The 19,177-nt window shown below is 42.0% G+C and overlaps 1 protein-coding gene across 1 annotated transcript in view; it reads right to left on the bottom strand.

Moving 5' to 3' along the window:
• The window catches only part of cacna1ba (calcium channel, voltage-dependent, N type, alpha 1B subunit, a), an 846,233-nt gene that overhangs the window by 153,780 nt on the left and 673,276 nt on the right, over positions 1-19,177 (bottom strand). The window lies entirely within an intron of this gene.

Genomic DNA, 19,177 nt, shown 5'->3' with positions numbered 1-19,177 from the left:
CACACAAAATGGTGGAGAGAACCTGCCTGTAATGTCAACTGTTTATTCCCCTCCGCAGATGCTGCCCGACCTGGTGAGTTCTTCCAGCACTTTCTGTGTGTCACACATTGCAATATTTTGCTTTCCCTCCCACCTGTAGGTGATATTGTTTTCAAAGACTTTTAAATCTTACCTCCCCGATCCCTCTGCTGTGTAATCTACATTTTCACTTTATCTAAATTTACATACCCTCTCTCTGCTTCTTCGCTATCATTTGATGGATCTTTGCATATTGGTGAATATCAATAACTACTATATCCAAAGTAAAGTGATTGACAAACGTTGACTCTTTTGAAAATATTGAGTCAATTTGACAACATTGACCCCTTTTACGCTCTGAGTCAGTACATCATATTGTCACTTCTATGTCCTTCACGTTTCAGTCAGGTACGGCCGCTTCATTCTGCAGGCATTCGAATTCCAGATTTAATTATATCCATGCATTTAGATTTCATGGCTGGCATGGTGGAATTCAAACTCTAGTCCCTGCATCCATGCTCCAGGCACGTGGAGTTGAGTAATTTAACTAAGATGCTTCTATCCTGCCATCGGGTAACAATTTAATGATCTATCATTCAGGGGATACTTCTCTGCTGATTTGTGCATCTGTAATGCTGAGCTCTGTTCTCTTGCTGCTATTTCCACAGCAAAGTTTGGGCCAATTTCAATAAAAGCAAAGATTGATAGGTAGCAATAGATTACCTTAACCAGATCAACATCAGAATTATTTTCAAACCTGCTCCCACGTCGGTGAGACCAACATATATAATGACACAGTTAATCCACTTCACCTTTCATCAAGTATTGACCAGAAAGGGTTGAAAAGAGAGTGATTAATTTTGAAATTTAAATTCAGGCAAGCTAGATCTCAAGATTGTTAATCATCATAACAACAGGACCAGATTTGCAAAATAAATAATAAGTAAATAAGTAACACACAGTGACATTTTTAATGAAATTAATTACATGGTGTGCAAAGTGGATGCACTCTCACGGTGAAGTAGAGAGGGATTATGTCTGGGGTCAGATTATTCACGAATATGAAGGAAACGCATTCTAATAAATGGATTCATACCCATTCTATCTACTCCAAGTTCCAATCCATTAGTTTTCAAAGAACAGACTTCATATTAACATGCAATTAATTTCTGGAATGCAGAGTTAGAGTATTGTTGCAAATGGAAGTCCAATTTATTGCCTCAAATTTCTGTCCACGCTTCTGCTAAACTGTATAACCAATTTCCCACTGCTTCGAGGCTCCAATGTCATAATTTAAGAAGTTGTAACTGATTTGACTGCTGGAGGCTAGTTGTTTGCTGTAATGAGATTTGAGAGCAGTGGAAAGCAAGCCAAGCAAAAAAGTGTGGAGAGACCTTCCTTGCATTGATCTTCATAGCAACACAGAGGAAGGTCTAATTCAGCACTGGGTATTCTAACCAGCATTCACTACACACCAACAAACACTATAAGACAATAAGACATAGAAGCCGAATTAGCCTATTCACCCATCGAGTCTTCTCCGCCATTCCATTATGGCTGATTTTTATTATCTCTGTCAATCCAATTCTCCTGCCTTCTCCCTGTAACCTTTGATGCCCTGACTAATTAAGAACCTATCAACCTCCAGTTTAAATATACCCAATGACTTGGCCTCCACAGCTGCCTGGCTTCACCACCCTTTGACTAAAGAAATTCCTCCTCATCTCCGTTTTAAATGAACATCTCTCTATTCTGAGGCTGTGCCTTCTGGTCCTAGACTCCCTATAAGAAACGTTCTCTCCACATCCACTCTGTCTAGGCCTTTCAATATTCGACAAGTTTCAATGAGATATTCCCTCATTCTTCTAAACTCCAGTGAGTAGAGGCTCAGAGCCACCAAACGCTCTTCATGTTAACCCTTTCATTCCTGGAACTATTACTGGTAACCGTCTCTGGACCCTTTCTAATTCCAGCCCACCTTTTCATAGATAAGGTGCCCTAAACTGCTCACAATACTCCAAGTGCGATCAGACTGATGTCATTTAAAGCCTCGGCATCACATTCTTGCATTTATATTCTAGTCCTTTCAAAATGAATGCTAACATCGCATTTACCTTCCTTACCACTAAGTCACCCTGCAAGTTAACCCTCAGGGAATCCTGCACAAGGACTCCCAAGACACGTTGCAACTCTGATTTTTGATTTTTTTTTCCCTGTTTAGAAAATAGTCTATGCCTTTTTCCTTCTACCAAAGTGTACAACCACACACTTCCCTACACTATATTCCATCTGTCACTTCTTTGCCATTCTCTTAATCTGTCTAAGTCCTTCTGCAGACCATCTGCTTCTTCAACACTACTTACACCTCCACCTATCTTCTTATCGTCTGCAAACTTGGTCACAGAGACATCAATTCCATCATCCAAATCATTGACATGTGAAAAGAAGCGGTACCAACACTGACCCCCATGGAACACCACTGATCAATAGCATTCAACAAGAAAAGGCCCCCTTTATTCCCAGTCTTTGCCTCCTGCCAGTCAGTCAGTCTTCTACCATGCTACCATCTTTCCTGTAATCCCATCACACCTTATCTTGTTAAACAGTTTCTTGTCTGGCAACTTGTCAAAGGCCTTCTGAAAAGCTAATTAACCAACATCCACTGACTTTCCTTTGTCTATCCTGCCTGTTATTTCCTCAAAGAATTCCAACAGATTTGTCAGGGAAGACATTCCCTTAAGGAAACTATGCTGACTACAGCCTATTTTATCATGTGCCTCCAAGTGATGACCCCCTCCTGTTAGATTGTTTGTGGTAACTTACTTTTTATTCTTTCTACTTCTCTCCTACTATCTATACCTGCCTACTTGTAATGCTACTGTGACACTGTAACTTCTTTTGGGATCAATAAAGTATCTATCTATCTAAACCAAAACCTCATTCTTAACAATGGACTCCAACTTCTTCCCAACCACCGAATGCTGTCATTTCCCCTCCCTTGCATTTATTTACTCATTTACACAGACGTCACACACAAAACAAATAAATAACCATCTTATTTGCAAAATTCCAGCCATTAAAACCTTTAAAACTGTATTCGTACTGGTAATTCAGCATATCGCAGAAGCACTGGCCCAAAAATAGGAAACACAGGTCCAGGAATTGATTACTGGTTTGGATGGGGTAAAGAAAGGAAAGCTGTGCCCAACAAAAGATGGTTGGAGGACAATGGGGACACAGATTTAAAGTTCACAGCATCATTGAGAACTTTCAAGAGAGAGTGGTATGTGCACCTCCAAAAGAACAAGTTCTATGTTTAAAGGGGGAATAAGCCAAGAGGAATGGGACTGTTGGGGTGTGGTATTGATGAGATGGACCGAAAGGTCGACTTCCCACCATAACTATAGAAGTACTCGTTAGCTCAGTCAGCATTGAAAAGAAGTGCACCTGTTCTGGCTGACAGCCTTTTGCAGCAATCCCTTGAATGGTCCGACCAGCACCATTACCTTTCTTTACTGCTCTCCACCCTCAATGCATAGCCAGCATTTTCCATATCTTTGCTTTCTTTGACTTGGAAGCCAAAAAATGTGTAGAACAGTATAAACCCTGGTAGGTACAGCTGGTCACCATGTTATCCATTTCTCCTTCATTCTCTAGTTGCTATCTCACCCAGCAATATCACTCGTCTAACTATCTAATAGAACAGAGATGCTCAAATACAGGAAATGTCTATGTCTTTTTAAGCTACCAGTATTGCATGTAGTCAACAGGTCCTTTAGCCATCATGTCTACACCAACAATTAAACACCCATTCACATTAATTGATCCCAGATTTCACCACTCCTGTGCAACATTAGGGGCCACTTACACAGCCAGTTAACCTACTAGTATGCACGTCTAGCTTGTGTGAGGAAACCAGAGTACCTAGAGGAATCCCACGAGGTCATACGGAGAACGTAGCAAAAATATCACAGCAGTGCTCAGTTGTGACAGATGGAGAACTCGTCTAGTGGGGCGTTATGGGTGGAACTGAGAAGTAAGAAAGGTGTGACCCATTAATGGGGTTATATTACAGGCCACCTAACAGATCCAGGGATTTAGAGGAACAAATTTGTTGAGAGATTGCAGAATGTTGCAAGAAAAATAAGGTTGTTATAGTCGGTTATTTTAACTTTCCACATACTGACTGGGATTCCCATATTGTAAAAGGACTTGATGGGATAGAGTTCATGATATGTGTTCAGGAAAGCTTCCTTCATCACTATGTGGAATTCCAAATGAGAGAATGTATGATCTGCTCTTAGGGAATGAGACAGGGCAGGTGACAGAAGTTTCTGTAGGGGAACACCTTGCATCTAGTGATCATAATGCCATTAGTTTCAAAGTAAATATGGAAAAAGATAGACAACACACACAAAATGCTGGTGGAACGCAGAAGGCCAGACAGCATCTATAAGGAGAAGCACTGTCGACGTTTTGGGCCGAGACCATTTGTCAGGACTAACTGAAAGGAGAGATACTAAGAGATTTGGAAGTAGTGGGGGGAGGCGGAAATGCGAAATGATAGGAGAAGACCGGAGGGGGTGGGCTGAAGCTAAGAGCTGGAAAGGTGATTGGCGAAAGTGATACAGAGCTGGAGAAGGGAAAGGATCATGGGACGGGAGGCCTCGGGAGAAAGAAGTGGGGGGGGGGGGGGAGAGCACCAGAGGGAAATGGAGAACAGGCAGAGAGAGAGAGATAAAAAACAACTAAATATGTCAGGGATGGGGTAAGAAGGGGAGGAGGGGCATTAATGGAAATTAGAGAAGTCAATGTTCAAAGGTAGGTCGGGTCTGCAGGTTGAAATTCTAAATTGGAGAAAAGCCAACATTGATTGTTTCAGAAAGGATATGGCAAGTGTGGATTAGGAGAGGCTGTTTTCTGGCAAAAGTGTACTTGGTAAGTAGGAGGCCTTCCAAAGTGAAATTTTGAGAGTACAAAGCTTGTATTTGCCTTTTAGAATAAAAGGTAAAGATAACAGTTGTGGGGTACCTTGGTTTTCCAGAGTTATTGAGACCCTGGTTAAGAAAAAAGGAGGTGCACAGCAGGTATATGCAGATAGGAACAAATGGAGTGCTTATGGAGTATAAGAAATGCAAGAGAAACACTTAATAAAGAAATCAGGAGGGCTAAAAGAAGGCATGAGGTTGCCATAGTAAACAAGTTGAAGGAGAATCCCAAGGGATTCCACAGATGTGTTAAGAGCAAAAGGATTGCAAGGGACAAAATTAATCCTCTGGAAGATCAGAATGGTAATCAATGTGTGGAGCCAAAAGAGATGGGGGAGATCTTAATTTTTTTTTTTGCATTTGTATTTACTTAGGAGCCAGGGCCCTAGCAGAGATACTTAAATCATCTTTAACGACAAGTGAGGTTCCAGAAGGTTGGAGGATAGCAAAAGATGTTCCACTGTTCAAGAAAAGCTCTAAAAATAAACCAGGAAATTAGTGGGAAGTTATTGGAAGGTTTTCTAAGGGACCGGATATACAATTATTTGGATAGACATGAACTGAATAAGGATAGACAGCGTGGCTCTGTGCATTCTAGGTCATGTCCAACCAATCTTATAGAGGTAGTAGATGGTTGCCTCTCTGACTGGAGGCCTTAGACTAGTGGAGTGCCACACTGATTACTGCTGTTTGTCATCCATATGAATGATCTGGATGATAATGTGGTCAACTGGATCAGCAAGTTTGCAGATGACAACAAGATTAAGGGTGCAGCGGACCGCAAGGACAGCTATCATGGCTTGCAGAAGGAGCTGGACCAGCTGGAAAATGGGTTGAAAAATGGCAGATGGAATTTAATGCAGACAAGTGTGAGGTTTTGCACTTCAGTAGGACCAACCAGGGTAGATCTTACACAATGAATGGTTGGGTATTGTGTGGCAGAACAAAGGGATCTGGGAATACAGGTCCATAATTCATTGAAAATAGAGTCACAGATAGGTAGGGTCATAATGAAAGCTTTTGGCATATTGGCCTTCATAAATCAAAGTATTGAGTACAGGAGATAGGATGTTATGTTGAAGTTGCATTAGACATTGGTGAGGCCTAATTTGGAGTATTGTGTGCAGTTTTAGTCATCAACCTACAGGAAACGTGCAAACAAGGTTGAAAGAGTACAGTGAAAATTTACAAGGATGTTGTCAGGTCTGGAGGACCTGAGTTATTAGGAAAGATTGAACTGACTAGGACTTTATTCCTTAGAGTGTAGAAGTTTGAGAGAAGATTTGATAGAGGTATATAAAATTATGTGGGGTACAGATAGGGTAAATGCAAGCAAGATTTTTCCACTGAAACTGGGTGGGACCTCACCCAGAGATCATGGGTTAAGAGTGAAAGGTGAAAAATTTAAGGGGAACATGAAAAGAAACTTCTTCATTCAGAGGGTCGTGAGAATGTGGAATGAGCTGCCAGTACAAGTGGTGCATGCAAGCTCAATCTCAACGGTTAAGAGAAGATTGGATAGGGATATGGATGGTAGGGGTACAGAGGGCTATAGTCCCAGTGCAGGTCGATAGAAGTAAGCAGTTTAAATGGTTCAGCACCGACTAGATGGGCCGAAGGGCCTGTTTCTGTCCTGTACTTTTCTATGACCTTATCATTCCACACAGTCAGGATTGAACCCGTTCATTGGTGCTGAGGCAACAGCTCTTTAGATTCAGGTTCTGTAAAAATACACATTTGAAAGCAAATTCCTTCTATGGGATAGCATATTTCATTTTCAATGTAGATCTCATCATGTGAATTGAAATGGCTCTGATATGAGTTAATGACGGTTCATAATTATTATTGTCATTGGAGCTGTCACTCACCCTGAGTGAAATACCTGGTTGGGCGTCTCTGAAAGGCGGCATAGTTTTAATGTTGACAGTGGCTGATAAGTGTAAAATACAATGGTTTTATTTGAAACTGAATTTTTAAAAATGCAAATAAGATTTTAAAGTGTTTTTTTTAACATCAATTATAGAGCTCTGGTCTAGAGAAAGGTAACATTATCAGAATGTTTCCAAAGCCTCTGTTTCAGAGGACTGTTTTAAAGTCAAGTTGCGAGATTTTTAAAAAAGATATATAATAACAAATATAATATTAATAAGACACCAAATGAGAGTGGATGACCGATGACCAATTTTACCTTGGTGTGGACTGTTTTAACTCATTTTCTAAAAGTACTCCCATATTCTTAAAAGCAGTTTTCAACAGGTATCATCTCACATTGATTAATGAACTTGTGAGCACATGAACCGTTTGTGCATTAGAACCACAGGAGTGCAAAATATCGTTTTAAGCATTCAACACATGTATATGCAATTACTCACTCACAGACTGGTGCATTTAACACAGAGTTACAGCATCCAGGCTCACATGAACATCGACTTAAATGATGTACTTACCCGAGGAAACTCCTACCCCGGCATGAGGAGGGAAAGAGGAAAAAAAACACAATCAGTTACAAATCAAAGTGAACAGCAGGAAAATTATCATTACTTTATGCAATTGTTCATTACTCTTGTGACTGGGTGAGGCTTTAGTCGGCAAAAGTGGCCTTTTCATCTCAGGGTTTGTGTCTGAATACAAGCCAGACAGATGGGAAGGGAACTATCGGTCCTTCACCTGAGGTTCAATGGGCTTGTGCAAGATGAACTTCACAGAATATGCAAGAGTGCTGCTCAAAATACAACGGTGCAGTTGCAAACAGTTCTCAGAAAGACACAAGATTATCTGACTGGAGCATGAGGGTGCACAATCATCATCACCTGCCTGACTGTCTGTCAACACCAACACAAGTCATTCCCCAATTTCCTGCAACAATTCAAACCATCCAAACGATTAATCACAGTGTTTCAGTACTGAAATAATTCAAAGCATCAGAGAATCATTTTACACAGAAGGAAGCCATTCAGTCCACTGAATCAAAGCTCCCTTCTGCTGGAACAATCTCAGGCCTGTGCACACACACAAAATGTTGGAATAACTCGGCAGGTCAGGCAGCATCTAAGGAGGGGAATGAACAGTTGACGTTTTGAGTCAAAACCCTTCATCGGTATTGGAAAGAAAGGAGACGGGTCTCCTGGCTCTTTCGTCTTCATTCTGTAAGTCGTTATCTCAACAAAAACGAATAATCTACTGGAGGAATTCATTTGGCCAAGCAGCAACTGTGGGGTGAAAAGAAACTGCCGGTGTTTCGGGGTGATTGGTGGATTGATGATAGCTGAAGTCTGGAGAGTAGATGGGCAGATCGGAGGGGGTAGGATGGAGCTGAGAGACAGAAGCAGGTGGGTGACAGATGAAGGTGGACAAAACAAACACAGACAGATAGAACCTGGTGAGGGAGAGACAGCTGCTTGAAGGTGACTGGCAGAAACACGAAGGGCTACCAGTGTTGGAATGTGATCAGTGACGAAGGTGAAAACTGGAGAGATGTTGGCAGATGGAACCAGTTGAGGGAGTGGGAATCTGGTAGGTATCATTCTCTCAGCTGCATTTCCAGTTGTCTTTCGAAAACGATTATTTAATTCCGCAGTGGACATAAGATCCAAGTTTGCCTGAGTAAGATGTTTTATTCCATGTTCCCTGTGTAAGTTTTGAATGCAAAGCAACATATATACTACTCCCTTCACTCCTTTTTTTCCTTTATCCCACTGGCCTCTTCACCTCTCCCATCTCCTTTTCCACTCCCCACCCACCTGCTCAGCCACACATTTCTCCCTCTAGGTCCCCTCATTCCCTTTACTTCATTGTCCACTGTCTTCACCTATCAGAGTCCATCTTCTTCAGCCCTTTGTCACTTCCACCTATCACCTTGCAGCTTCTGACATCGCCTCCGTTGTCACCCCTTCCCCATCTACCTATTACCATCCTCACTTGGATCCAACTCTCATCTGTGAGCTCTTGCTGCACCTCTTCCCTCCACCTTTTATTCTGGCCATCTCTCATTCCAGACCTAATGAAGGGTCTCGACCCAAAACGATAACTTATCTCCCTCCATAGATGCTGTCCGACTCACTGAGTTCTTCCTGCTTTTTATGTGTTACACTATACTACCTGCATTGTGTAAGCAGATGGATATTATTGAGGGGGCGAGGGAACAGTGGGGAATTGATGATTGAAAGAAGATCACCAACAGCTATCCTGCAGCTTAATAACTTAATTAAAGAAAAGGTTAACAAAGCTCTGGGGTTTATGCCTGGATGGATAGAAATGAAAAGCAAGCACGCAATGCCAAACTTCTCACTGCCTCGATAAAGCAGTCTGCAAAATCAAAGACCCACCCACCTTCTCCCATTGGGCAAAAAGATACAAAAGGTTCAAGGACAGCTTCTATCCTGCTGTTATTGGACTACTGAATGATTCCCTCATGTGATAAGATGGACTCTTGACCTCACAATGTACCTCATTATAACCTTGCTCTGTATTGTCTACCTGCACTGAACTTTGTCTGAAACTGTTACACTTCCAAGACAGCGCTATATTTCATTAGGGGTTTGAGTAACTTCGGTTTGTCAACTAAAACTCTCAAAAACTTCTACAAATATACTGTGGAGAGCATTCTGACTGGCTACATCACCATCTGGTGTTGGGGTGGGGGGTGGGAGGGGAGTGGTGCTACTGCACATGATCGAAATAAGTTGCAGAATCTCCTAAAATTACTCAGCTCTATCATGGGTTCCAGCCTTTGTAGCAACCAAGACATCTTTAAGGAGCAGTGCCTTAGGAAGGCAGCGTTCATCATTAAGGATCACCACCACTCAGGCCATGCCCTCTTCTCACTGTTACCATCGGGAAGGAAGTACAGAAGCCTAAAGTAACACACTCAATGATTTAGGAACAGCTTTCTCCCCTCAGCCATTCAATTTCTGAATGGACACTGAACCCATGAATACTACCTCACTACTTCTTTCTGTTTTTTTTTTGTGCTACGTATGTTAACTATTATATATGTATACTTAAAGTAACTCAGTTTTTTTTTCTCTATATATATCCAAGGATACTTAAAGAGGTCTGTGATATATACAAACCCTTAACATGGATTTTCCAAAAGTCATTGAAGACTGGTGAAATTCCTGAGGACTGGATATGGGCTAATGTTGTCCCAGGATATAAGAAGGGTGACTTATATCACTCTAGTTAGCTTAACGAGTATCAAGGAGGAGGTTAAGTGTATTAGGAATAATAATGGGGTGTTAAATTATGCAGAGAAGGACTCTTAACTCATATTTTGGTAAAGTATTTGCTTGTGAAGATGTTAGCAAGATGTCAGTAAGTGTAGAGAAAAATAAGGTTGTTTTAAGTGACTTAGAGATCTTAGAAAGTGAGGTCCTGCCTCAGCTGACCAGTAAGCTTAACGTGCATTGCAGGTAAGAAACAATAATAAAGAATGAGATGGAAAAGCAGCTGGTAAGAACAGGCATGTTAGCAGACAGCCAGCATGGATTCAGAAAGGGGAAATCATGTTTTACCAAGTTGTTGGAGGTTGATGAAGAGGCACCTGAAATTTATGATGACAATAGAGGTTGATATCATTTACTTGGATTTTCAAAAGGCTTTTCACAAGGTACCCCCATGAGAGGTTATTAATCAAATTACAGGAGGCAGGGATTCAGGGTAAGGTGTGTGAATGGGTGCAGAATTGACTCAAAAACAGAAACAATGAGTTCTGCTGAGAGGATCATTTTCACACCTAGAAGATGTTGGAAATGGGGTTCTGCAGGGACTGGTTTTGGGACTGCTGCTGTTTTTAATTTTCATTAATGATTTAGATATGCACATTACAAATAAACTAGTAAAGATTGCTAATGACACAAAATTGGGGGGGTGGGGGGAAGGCTGATTACATTCAGGCAGCAGAATCAATACAGTTAGTTCTAAACAAAATCCAGATGTGGGGAGATAAACGACAGATGAAAGTTAATATAAGTAAATGTAAAGTATTATATATAGAAAGTAGAAATATTAGATATAAATATCCAACAGGGGTAGGGTCTTGAGTTAAAAAGTGCACTGTATGCAAAGGATTTAGATGTCCTGGAATACTCATCACTATCAACATCTAGACAATGAACAGAGTGATTAGGAAGTCAGATAGAATGTTGGTCTATATAAGGCACCCAGTGGAGTTAAAGTCTAGAGACATTCTCCTTAAGCTGTGTTATGTGCTTGCGAGGCCACACCTTGAAAACCATGTACAATTTTGACCTTTATATTGTGTGAGGGATGTGAGGGCACTGGAGAGAGTTCAGAGAAGGGTGACTAGACTCATTCCAGTGTAGGATAGGAGCTATGAAGAAAGATGGCAATAATTAAATGTTTTTAGCCTAGGTAGATGTAGAATGAGAGGAGATGTGATTGAAGTGTTCAAAATCATTAAGGGTATAAGAAAGGGGGATGCCAGCTGCTGCTTCAAGATTAATCCATCGATGAGAATGGTCATGGGCAGATTTCAGACTAACATCAGGAAGCCGTTCTTTACACAGCGAGCTGTGGACACATGGAACAAACTATCTAGTCGTGTAGTTAAGAGTAGTACCTTGGAGACTTTCAAATCTAATCTCGATGGTTATTTCAACACACTATGTGAATGGGAATTTGACAAGCATTTTGGGCTGAATGGCCTGTTCTTGTTAAAAACTTTCTAATCTTCTAAAGTTCTAAAAGTATGCAAACCAGTAGAGCATCAAAAAATTAAATTTGCACAAGCAGTGGAGCACGGATAAAAGGATAATACATCTGTGTGAGCCAGCAGAGTGGACAAGAAAATGTAAATACCTGCAAGCTTGTGGAGCACAGGGAAAATATAAAATTCTGGTTGCAGGACAGCCTATTAACATTTCGAGATTGCAGTCGAAGTAATAAAAAGTATGCACAAATTAATGGCCAGTCATGAAACTTACTAAGAACTCTTACCTAAATGAAAAGTTTAAGTTTGATAAGATTATTAAAAAAGTCTGAGGAAAAATACCAACAATGATAAGTTTATTAAGAAAAATAAGGCACAAGTTAAGATCCAGAAAATGCCTGCTACTGCTTTAGAGATAAGACTGTGTGGACGATTTGATTGAATGTGTGAGTGATTGAAAGAGTTAAAAGGACAAGTAAAGTCTTTTCCTAATTGAAAGGAACACAAAACATGCAATAAATTACAAAAGCAACATGATAGAGACAATAGAATGTCTACAGAGCAAATCTTTGCATTAACTGAACGAGTGGAACAGCATGATAAAATCGATGTGTGTTGTCCAGAGTTTCGAAGCAAACTGAAACAAAATGGAAACGCACAACTGCAACTTCAAGTGGGTGGTCCTGCTAATGACTCTACTAGCAACACCACTGCTGGTGCTCTGCCCAGGGAAACACCAATTTCTGAAGCAATTCCGAGGAACTACAGCTCACATCGAACAGTCTCTCTATACAACGTCACCATTGAACACTGGAGAATTCGAGCCTGCGTTGGATAGTCTCCTGATGCAGCAGCACCATCTGAACTCCGGGGAATTACAGGATAAACATGACAGGGACTCTACAGCCGCCCCCATCGACTCAAGTAAGAGCAAGATGGTGCAGGTGACTAATGGTGACGTTTTGCAGACAGCTCACAAAACTACTAGATATTTTGGTAGATATTCTTCTGAACTGTGATTGCTGCAGTCCACAGCTTGTAATTTGCCTTTTAATGATAAACTTTTGAATAGACTAACCAATCTGGTGCTTTAGCGATCTCCTGGGAGATTCAGCGAACTAGGCTCTTGAGAGTGCAAATACGGCCCAGGTGGCCATCGCCTGGGGCGGATCCTGCATCAAGCCCAGATAGCAAAAGATGAACGCATGGTCAGCTCCATTGCTCCCCGCCAGATTAAAGCGTCGAGCAAGATTAAAATCATCGAGGACGAGAGCGGAAAACGAACGAGTGTTCAGCGACGACTGCCTGCATTTGACTGGTCTTTCTCTCTCTTTTCTCACTCCTCCCATCGGGCGGGAGGTGCAGGGGTCTTGGGTCTCACACCACCAGGTTCAGGAGCAGTTGTTACCCTGCAGTCACTGGGCTTCACTCGCCACAGCGCTGAACGGACTCCACAGCAATGGACTCACTCTTGGGGACTTTTTGCTGTGGGGGGGGGGGTTCATTACCTTGTTGCTGCTTGTGTGTGGGAAGGGGCCTTGGGGGTTCTAATGTTTAACTGTCATTCATTCTTTGGGCCACTCCTGTTTTCGAAGATGGTTGTGAAGAAAAATATTTTCAGGATGTGTGTGTATTGTATACATTTCTCTGACATTAAATGTACCCATTGATTTGTCCACTTTCGCACATTGGATATATGGCAGACTTGTGTGTGTTCCTTTAGAATGAATTCTATTGCATTTCTTTATTTTGTGGTTGCTTGCAAGAAGATGAATCCCAAGGTTGTATATGATATACATACTTTGATAATACATTTGAACTTTGAATTTTGAACTTTCAAGTGAGGATGACAAAGATGAAACAGGAAGTTTGACAGCTATGTCACAGCTCGCTCCATTAAAGATCAAGGGAGTGAAGACACACAGGACTGACCATAAAGCCATTGTTAATTCATGTATTGACAAGCTAGTGTCAGATTCATCAATGATTGCTCAACCACTCAACAATCTGCTGAAGAACAGTAAGTGCTCAGATGACCCTGGGACTTTTAATGAAGAACAACTGAAAGTTTTCAAACTTTGAAGGTGAGATTGCATACTGCAACTGCATGAAGAACCCCGATACAGGTAAATCATTTACCCGGTATATCAATGAGAAACACACAATGTGCTTCTCGTGTTCTTAAATCAAGGAAATGGAGACTGACGGGATCCTTTTGTTTTTAACTCTGCCAAAGATCCGGTTCTGTACATTGATGACTCCGCAACGATTGAGAGAGGAATGTGAACGGTTGCTTCTGAAATTGAAATGCTGGCGTCAGGAAGCAAGGCTCCTGGTCCAACGCCCACCCCCACCGCCACAGTCAGAACTAAAAGCTTTGATTAAAGCCTGTAAGTTGGCAGAAGGAAGATCAGCTAATATCTGCAGTGATTCTTGATAAAACTTTGGAAACTTCTGGAGACAAAGATGATTTCTTACTGCTGTAGTAAACCCAATCAAGAATGGCCAACTTGTACAAGAACTTAAGGACGTCATACAACTGCTGTCAGAAGTTGCTGTATTAAAATGTCAAGGTTACGCCAAAATGACTGGAGTGGAAAAGTGTGAAATGCATTCAGGGATGAAACTGCAAAAAGCCAGCAGGGGAAAGAGTAAAAGAAGGACTGAGAGCATGTACAGTGAACCCAACAACTGGAATCATGGAAACAAAGCTGAACTCTGTATCACAGATGAACGTAGCAGACATTCGTGAGAAGCAAATTCAATGCTCCAATTAGAAAAAGAGGTTCCGGATGGAGAATGGTGGGAGGTTAAACAGTGATGGAATATGGAGATATGGCACTAGACTGGTAGCCCCAACTACATTGTTTCCTTATCTTGCACAGCAAATACACTCTACATGACATATTGGAGTGCAAAAGATGATCTACAGATTCTCCCAGTTGTTGTGGAATCCAAGGTTCAGGGCACACGCACAGAAAATGATTGAAGTATGCACGTTGTGCTAGAAAATGAATCCTGTTACAGCGGAAAAGCTACCACAATTAGTTCTTCTGTCCCAACTGATCCATTTTTATACTTAAAAGTTAACAACATTATTTAGCCAAAGTGTTAAGCATACTCAGATGTACTGGTAATAGTGGACGGGTTTTCAAGATGGGTGGAGGCTATTCCAGCAAGGAAAGCCACTGCCACAGACACAGCAAATACCCCGAGTAAGGGCAATATTCCTCGATGGGGATTGACATGTCACATTGATTCTGATCAAGGAACACATTTTACTGACAGCGATTGTCAGGGATTATGTCGACTGATGAACGTTGTCTTTTCATTTTCCACATCATCAGGATAAGTCAAACAAATGAACAGAATCATCAAAGAACAATTGTCTTAAGTATTGTGAGGAAGGTACACCATGGCCTACGCTCTTTACATGGTCATATGCAGCATCAGAGCAAGCCCAAACAAGAAAACTAAACTTTGTCTATTTGAAGTGTTAACAGGATATCCTATGCTGGGAGCACCTGATCTCAGAGACACTGATATACACATTATGGCAGACAGTTGGGTGAAATTAACTCAAGTTGTCATGTTCGCTTCCCAACCGGCTTTTGCTGCTTGGATTGATCCAACAGATGGAGGACAGACCCTGGTTCCTGGTGAATGGGTCCTGATTAAGAAATCACATAAGGAACCACTGGGAGCTTGATGAGAAGGTCCTTAACAAATGGCTGCTAATTACCAACTCGGCAGAGAAAACAGAACGTACAAGTAAATGGATACACATCAGACACTGCAAGCGGGCTGAAGTGCGTACTTTCTAATTGGTTGCCCCTTATCTATATATTTGATTGGAATTTTTCTTATCTGGTATAAAAATAGATGTTTTATGTTAGGTGCAAAATCTTTGTGCCTTTGTCTCTCGAATAGTAGACCCCTGTCTCTGTTTTGCTCACTCTCTCTTTGTTTTATTAGCTCTTAATAAAACAATCGGCAAGCTGTTTCCTGATTTATAAAAGAACCTTGGATCAAAGGCACCAGAATCCAACAAGGATTTGACAATATGGCCACAATCTGGAGGATTCACCAAAGCACAACACAATAAAACTGCAAACTGTTTCTAATGAAGAAATTCATAAAACTATCGCCAAACAACACAAAATAAACAGAGCAATTTGTTTATGAGATGCTTGAGATGGTGCTGGAATATTTGCCAAGAGCCTCTGAAAGCATTAAAAATTGTGTAGGAACACGCACGCACAATTGTGGAATTGAATTTTATATATTAAGAAGTCTCATATCATTTGATCTTCACATATCCAGAAGCTCCCTTTTGACTCCAGCTGTGTAAAACAGGAATCGAAGCACTTAGGTATTCTGTATCAACTAGGTCACACTAAGTACGCAAGGTCAAATTTGTAAGCCACATGGTCATCCTCTGTCCTCAACTCTGTGCAATGATAACTATGCTTTTTCGGTTCCTCAGTAATTCTTCCTTTCTTGCCCAAGCCCAAACAATGGCTGCAATTGGTTGGCTACCGAACTTAGATTTCTCGTTACGCTCGCCAATCAGTGCTATGGATTATGGTGCTTGAACTACTTCGACTGTGTCGATGACAGGTGATGGATCGAGTCGTACAGAAAACAAACAGGCCCTTCAGCCCACTGAGTGCATGCTGGTTGTCCGTTACCCCGCTGCACTAATCCCATTTACCAGCACTCACATCAGAGCCTTCTAAGCTTTTGAGATTCAAGTGCTCTCTCAAATACTTCTTCAGTGTTATGAGAATATCTACCTCCAACACCCACTCAGTGTGTTCCAGAAGCCAATGCCCAGAACCTGTGTTTCACTATGGCAAAGAGAGGCAAAGACAGCCGAGAACCAGGGGGCATAATTGTACGGTGATTGGTGGGAAGTATAGGGAGGATATCAGGGGTATTTTTTTTTTACACAGAGAATGGTGGCTGCCAGGGGTGGTGGTAGAGGCAGATACATGAGGGGCATTTAAGAGACTTTTAGTTAAGACACACGGATGATCGAAAATTGGAAGGCTATGTGGGAGGGAAGGGTTGGATTGATCCTAGAGTAGCTAAAAGGTCAGCACAATGTTGTGGGCTGAAGGGCCTGTACTGTGCTGTAATGTTCTATGCTAACTACAGCGAACGGAGAGAGGGAATCAGCGGAGGCGACAGACCAGTTGGATAAGAGTTAGGTAGAAGAGCCAGTTTACATGCTGTGTGCCTCTAACACGAGCTGCAACCTGGATAGGCCTCAGAAGCAACTAAAACCTGACACACGTTCACCGTCAGCATAGAGAAATTGCAATGGATCAGAGTGCTTGTCTTCTATGACTTAAAAATGGTATTACTGCTGGAAACGTTTTGCTGTGGCCTGAGATGCTCATTCTGACCTCTTTTGGGGCATTGCACTGTTTGCCTTCCTGTTACACGTCATCTTTGGGGTTCCCTTCCCGGTACACATCATCCCAGGGATTTCCTTCCCAGTACGCATCATCCCAGGGGTTCCCTTCCCGGCACACATCATCTCAGGGGTTCCCTACCCAGTACACAACATCCCAGGGGTTCCCTACCCAGTACACATCATCCCAGGGATTTCCTTCCTGGTATACATCATCTCAGGGATTTCCTTCCTGGCACACATCATCTCAGGGGTTCCCTACCCAGTACACATCATCCCAGGGATTTCCTTCCCCGTACACATCATCCCAGGGATTTCCTTCCCGGTACACATCATCCCAGGGATTTCCTTCCCGGTACACATCAACCCAGGGGTTCCCTTCCTGGTACACATCATCCCAGGGATTTCCTTCCCAGTACACATCATCCCAGGGATTTCCTTCCCGGTACACATCAACCCAGGGGTTCCCTTCCTGGTACACATCATCCCAGGGGTTTCTTGCCCCGTATACATCATCCCAGGGATTTCCTTCCCTGTACACATCATCTCAGGGGTTCCCATCCCTGTACACATCATCCCAGGGGTTCCCTACCCAGTACACATCATCCCAGGGATTTCCTTCCCGGTACACATCAACCCAGGGGTTCCCTTCCTGGTACACATCATCCCAGGGGTTCCCTTCCCCGTACACATCATCCCAGGGGTTTCCTTCCCCGTACACATCATCCCAGGGGTTCCCATCCCTGTACACATCATCCCAGGGGTTTCTTTCCCCGTACACATCATCCCAGGGGTTCCCTACCCAGTACACATCATCCCAGGGGTTTCTTTCCCCGAAGCTCTGCTCCCTGTCTCGTTCAACCTTATCTCAATGCGTTTCTACTCCATATCAGCAGTCTCCTTCACTCAGCATCCAGCCTCATCTATTGATTGACTGTTTATGATTCCTTTCATCAATGAGGCTCAGATAGAACGTGCCTATTGTTCAGGAGCGTTCCTTTCTTGGCTGAATGAGTGAATCTTGCTCACTTCTGCTCTCCAATCTAACTTGTTCTCTCTGGACCGCTGAAGAGTGGAAGCAATTACCTCTCCCTCTTTTCATTTCCTCCTACAGCCTGCCAGTGCTTGCATCCTCTCATTGGCATCATCTACATACGTCATTTCATCCACTGTTGTAAGTTATGAGAGTTAGTGGTGTCTTGACTGATTTTATGCCAAGATGTCATAAACCTAAAACACAGTACCCATTTACTTTGCATTGTTTCGATGACAAGAATAACCTCACACTGAGATGACACACTGTATTTGTCTTTAAAATGCAGCAGGATCCATTGATCTATTGTGGAAACAGCAGGTGTTAGAGATTGGATATTCATTTCCAGTCCCTTCACTGCACAGTTTTCTAATTACATTCTAACTTGAAGATTTGGGTTTACACATCAATAGCTGCATTCAAATAAAGCAATGGATCTGCAAGCAAATAAAACGTAGTCATAAATTCCAATGGAAAAAGTTAAACAGCTTGTCAGTTTTAACTACAGACAAAGATAAAACCTCTACCATGTAATCACTGTGTTGTATGTATTCACTGTTGTATATAGGAGTTCACAGATGCCTTTGTGTTGCTTCCTGTCCCACCCCTGCACTTTGCAGCCACTGAGTGGAGCACCATGGCCACTTTGCTCTGATTAAGTGAAGAATTAAAAAGTGCAGGAACAATACTGCGTTGATTTTGAAAAACACTTCTCCAATCTGCTCCAAATTGGGGCAAAAATTTACTAAAAATGCTTAATTCAATATTCGGCTGGGTTGACTTCAATCAGGAGGAGACAGAAGAGATGTTGCTCTGTTGTCTCTAGATCAGAGAAAGTGAAGAGGAGATTTAATAGAAGTACCAATGTTAAGTTTTGATAGTGCGATGGGAAACAATGTTCACCTGGTGGGGGTTGGGGGAGGTGAATGAACAAATGAAGATCAATGATTTATTTGGCATTGCAAGAACATCTGTAGCGATTTTACACAAAAACCATTTAATGCATTAGGTTGTGCTCAAGAAGGCATGTCCTCAAAACAGACTGAATA

The sequence above is a fragment of the Hemitrygon akajei genome, chromosome 7 (genome assembly GCF_048418815.1).
Source record: "Hemitrygon akajei chromosome 7, sHemAka1.3, whole genome shotgun sequence".
Lineage (NCBI taxonomy): Eukaryota > Metazoa > Chordata > Chondrichthyes > Myliobatiformes > Dasyatidae > Hemitrygon > Hemitrygon akajei.
This window is presented reverse-complemented; position numbering and strand designations above follow the sequence as displayed.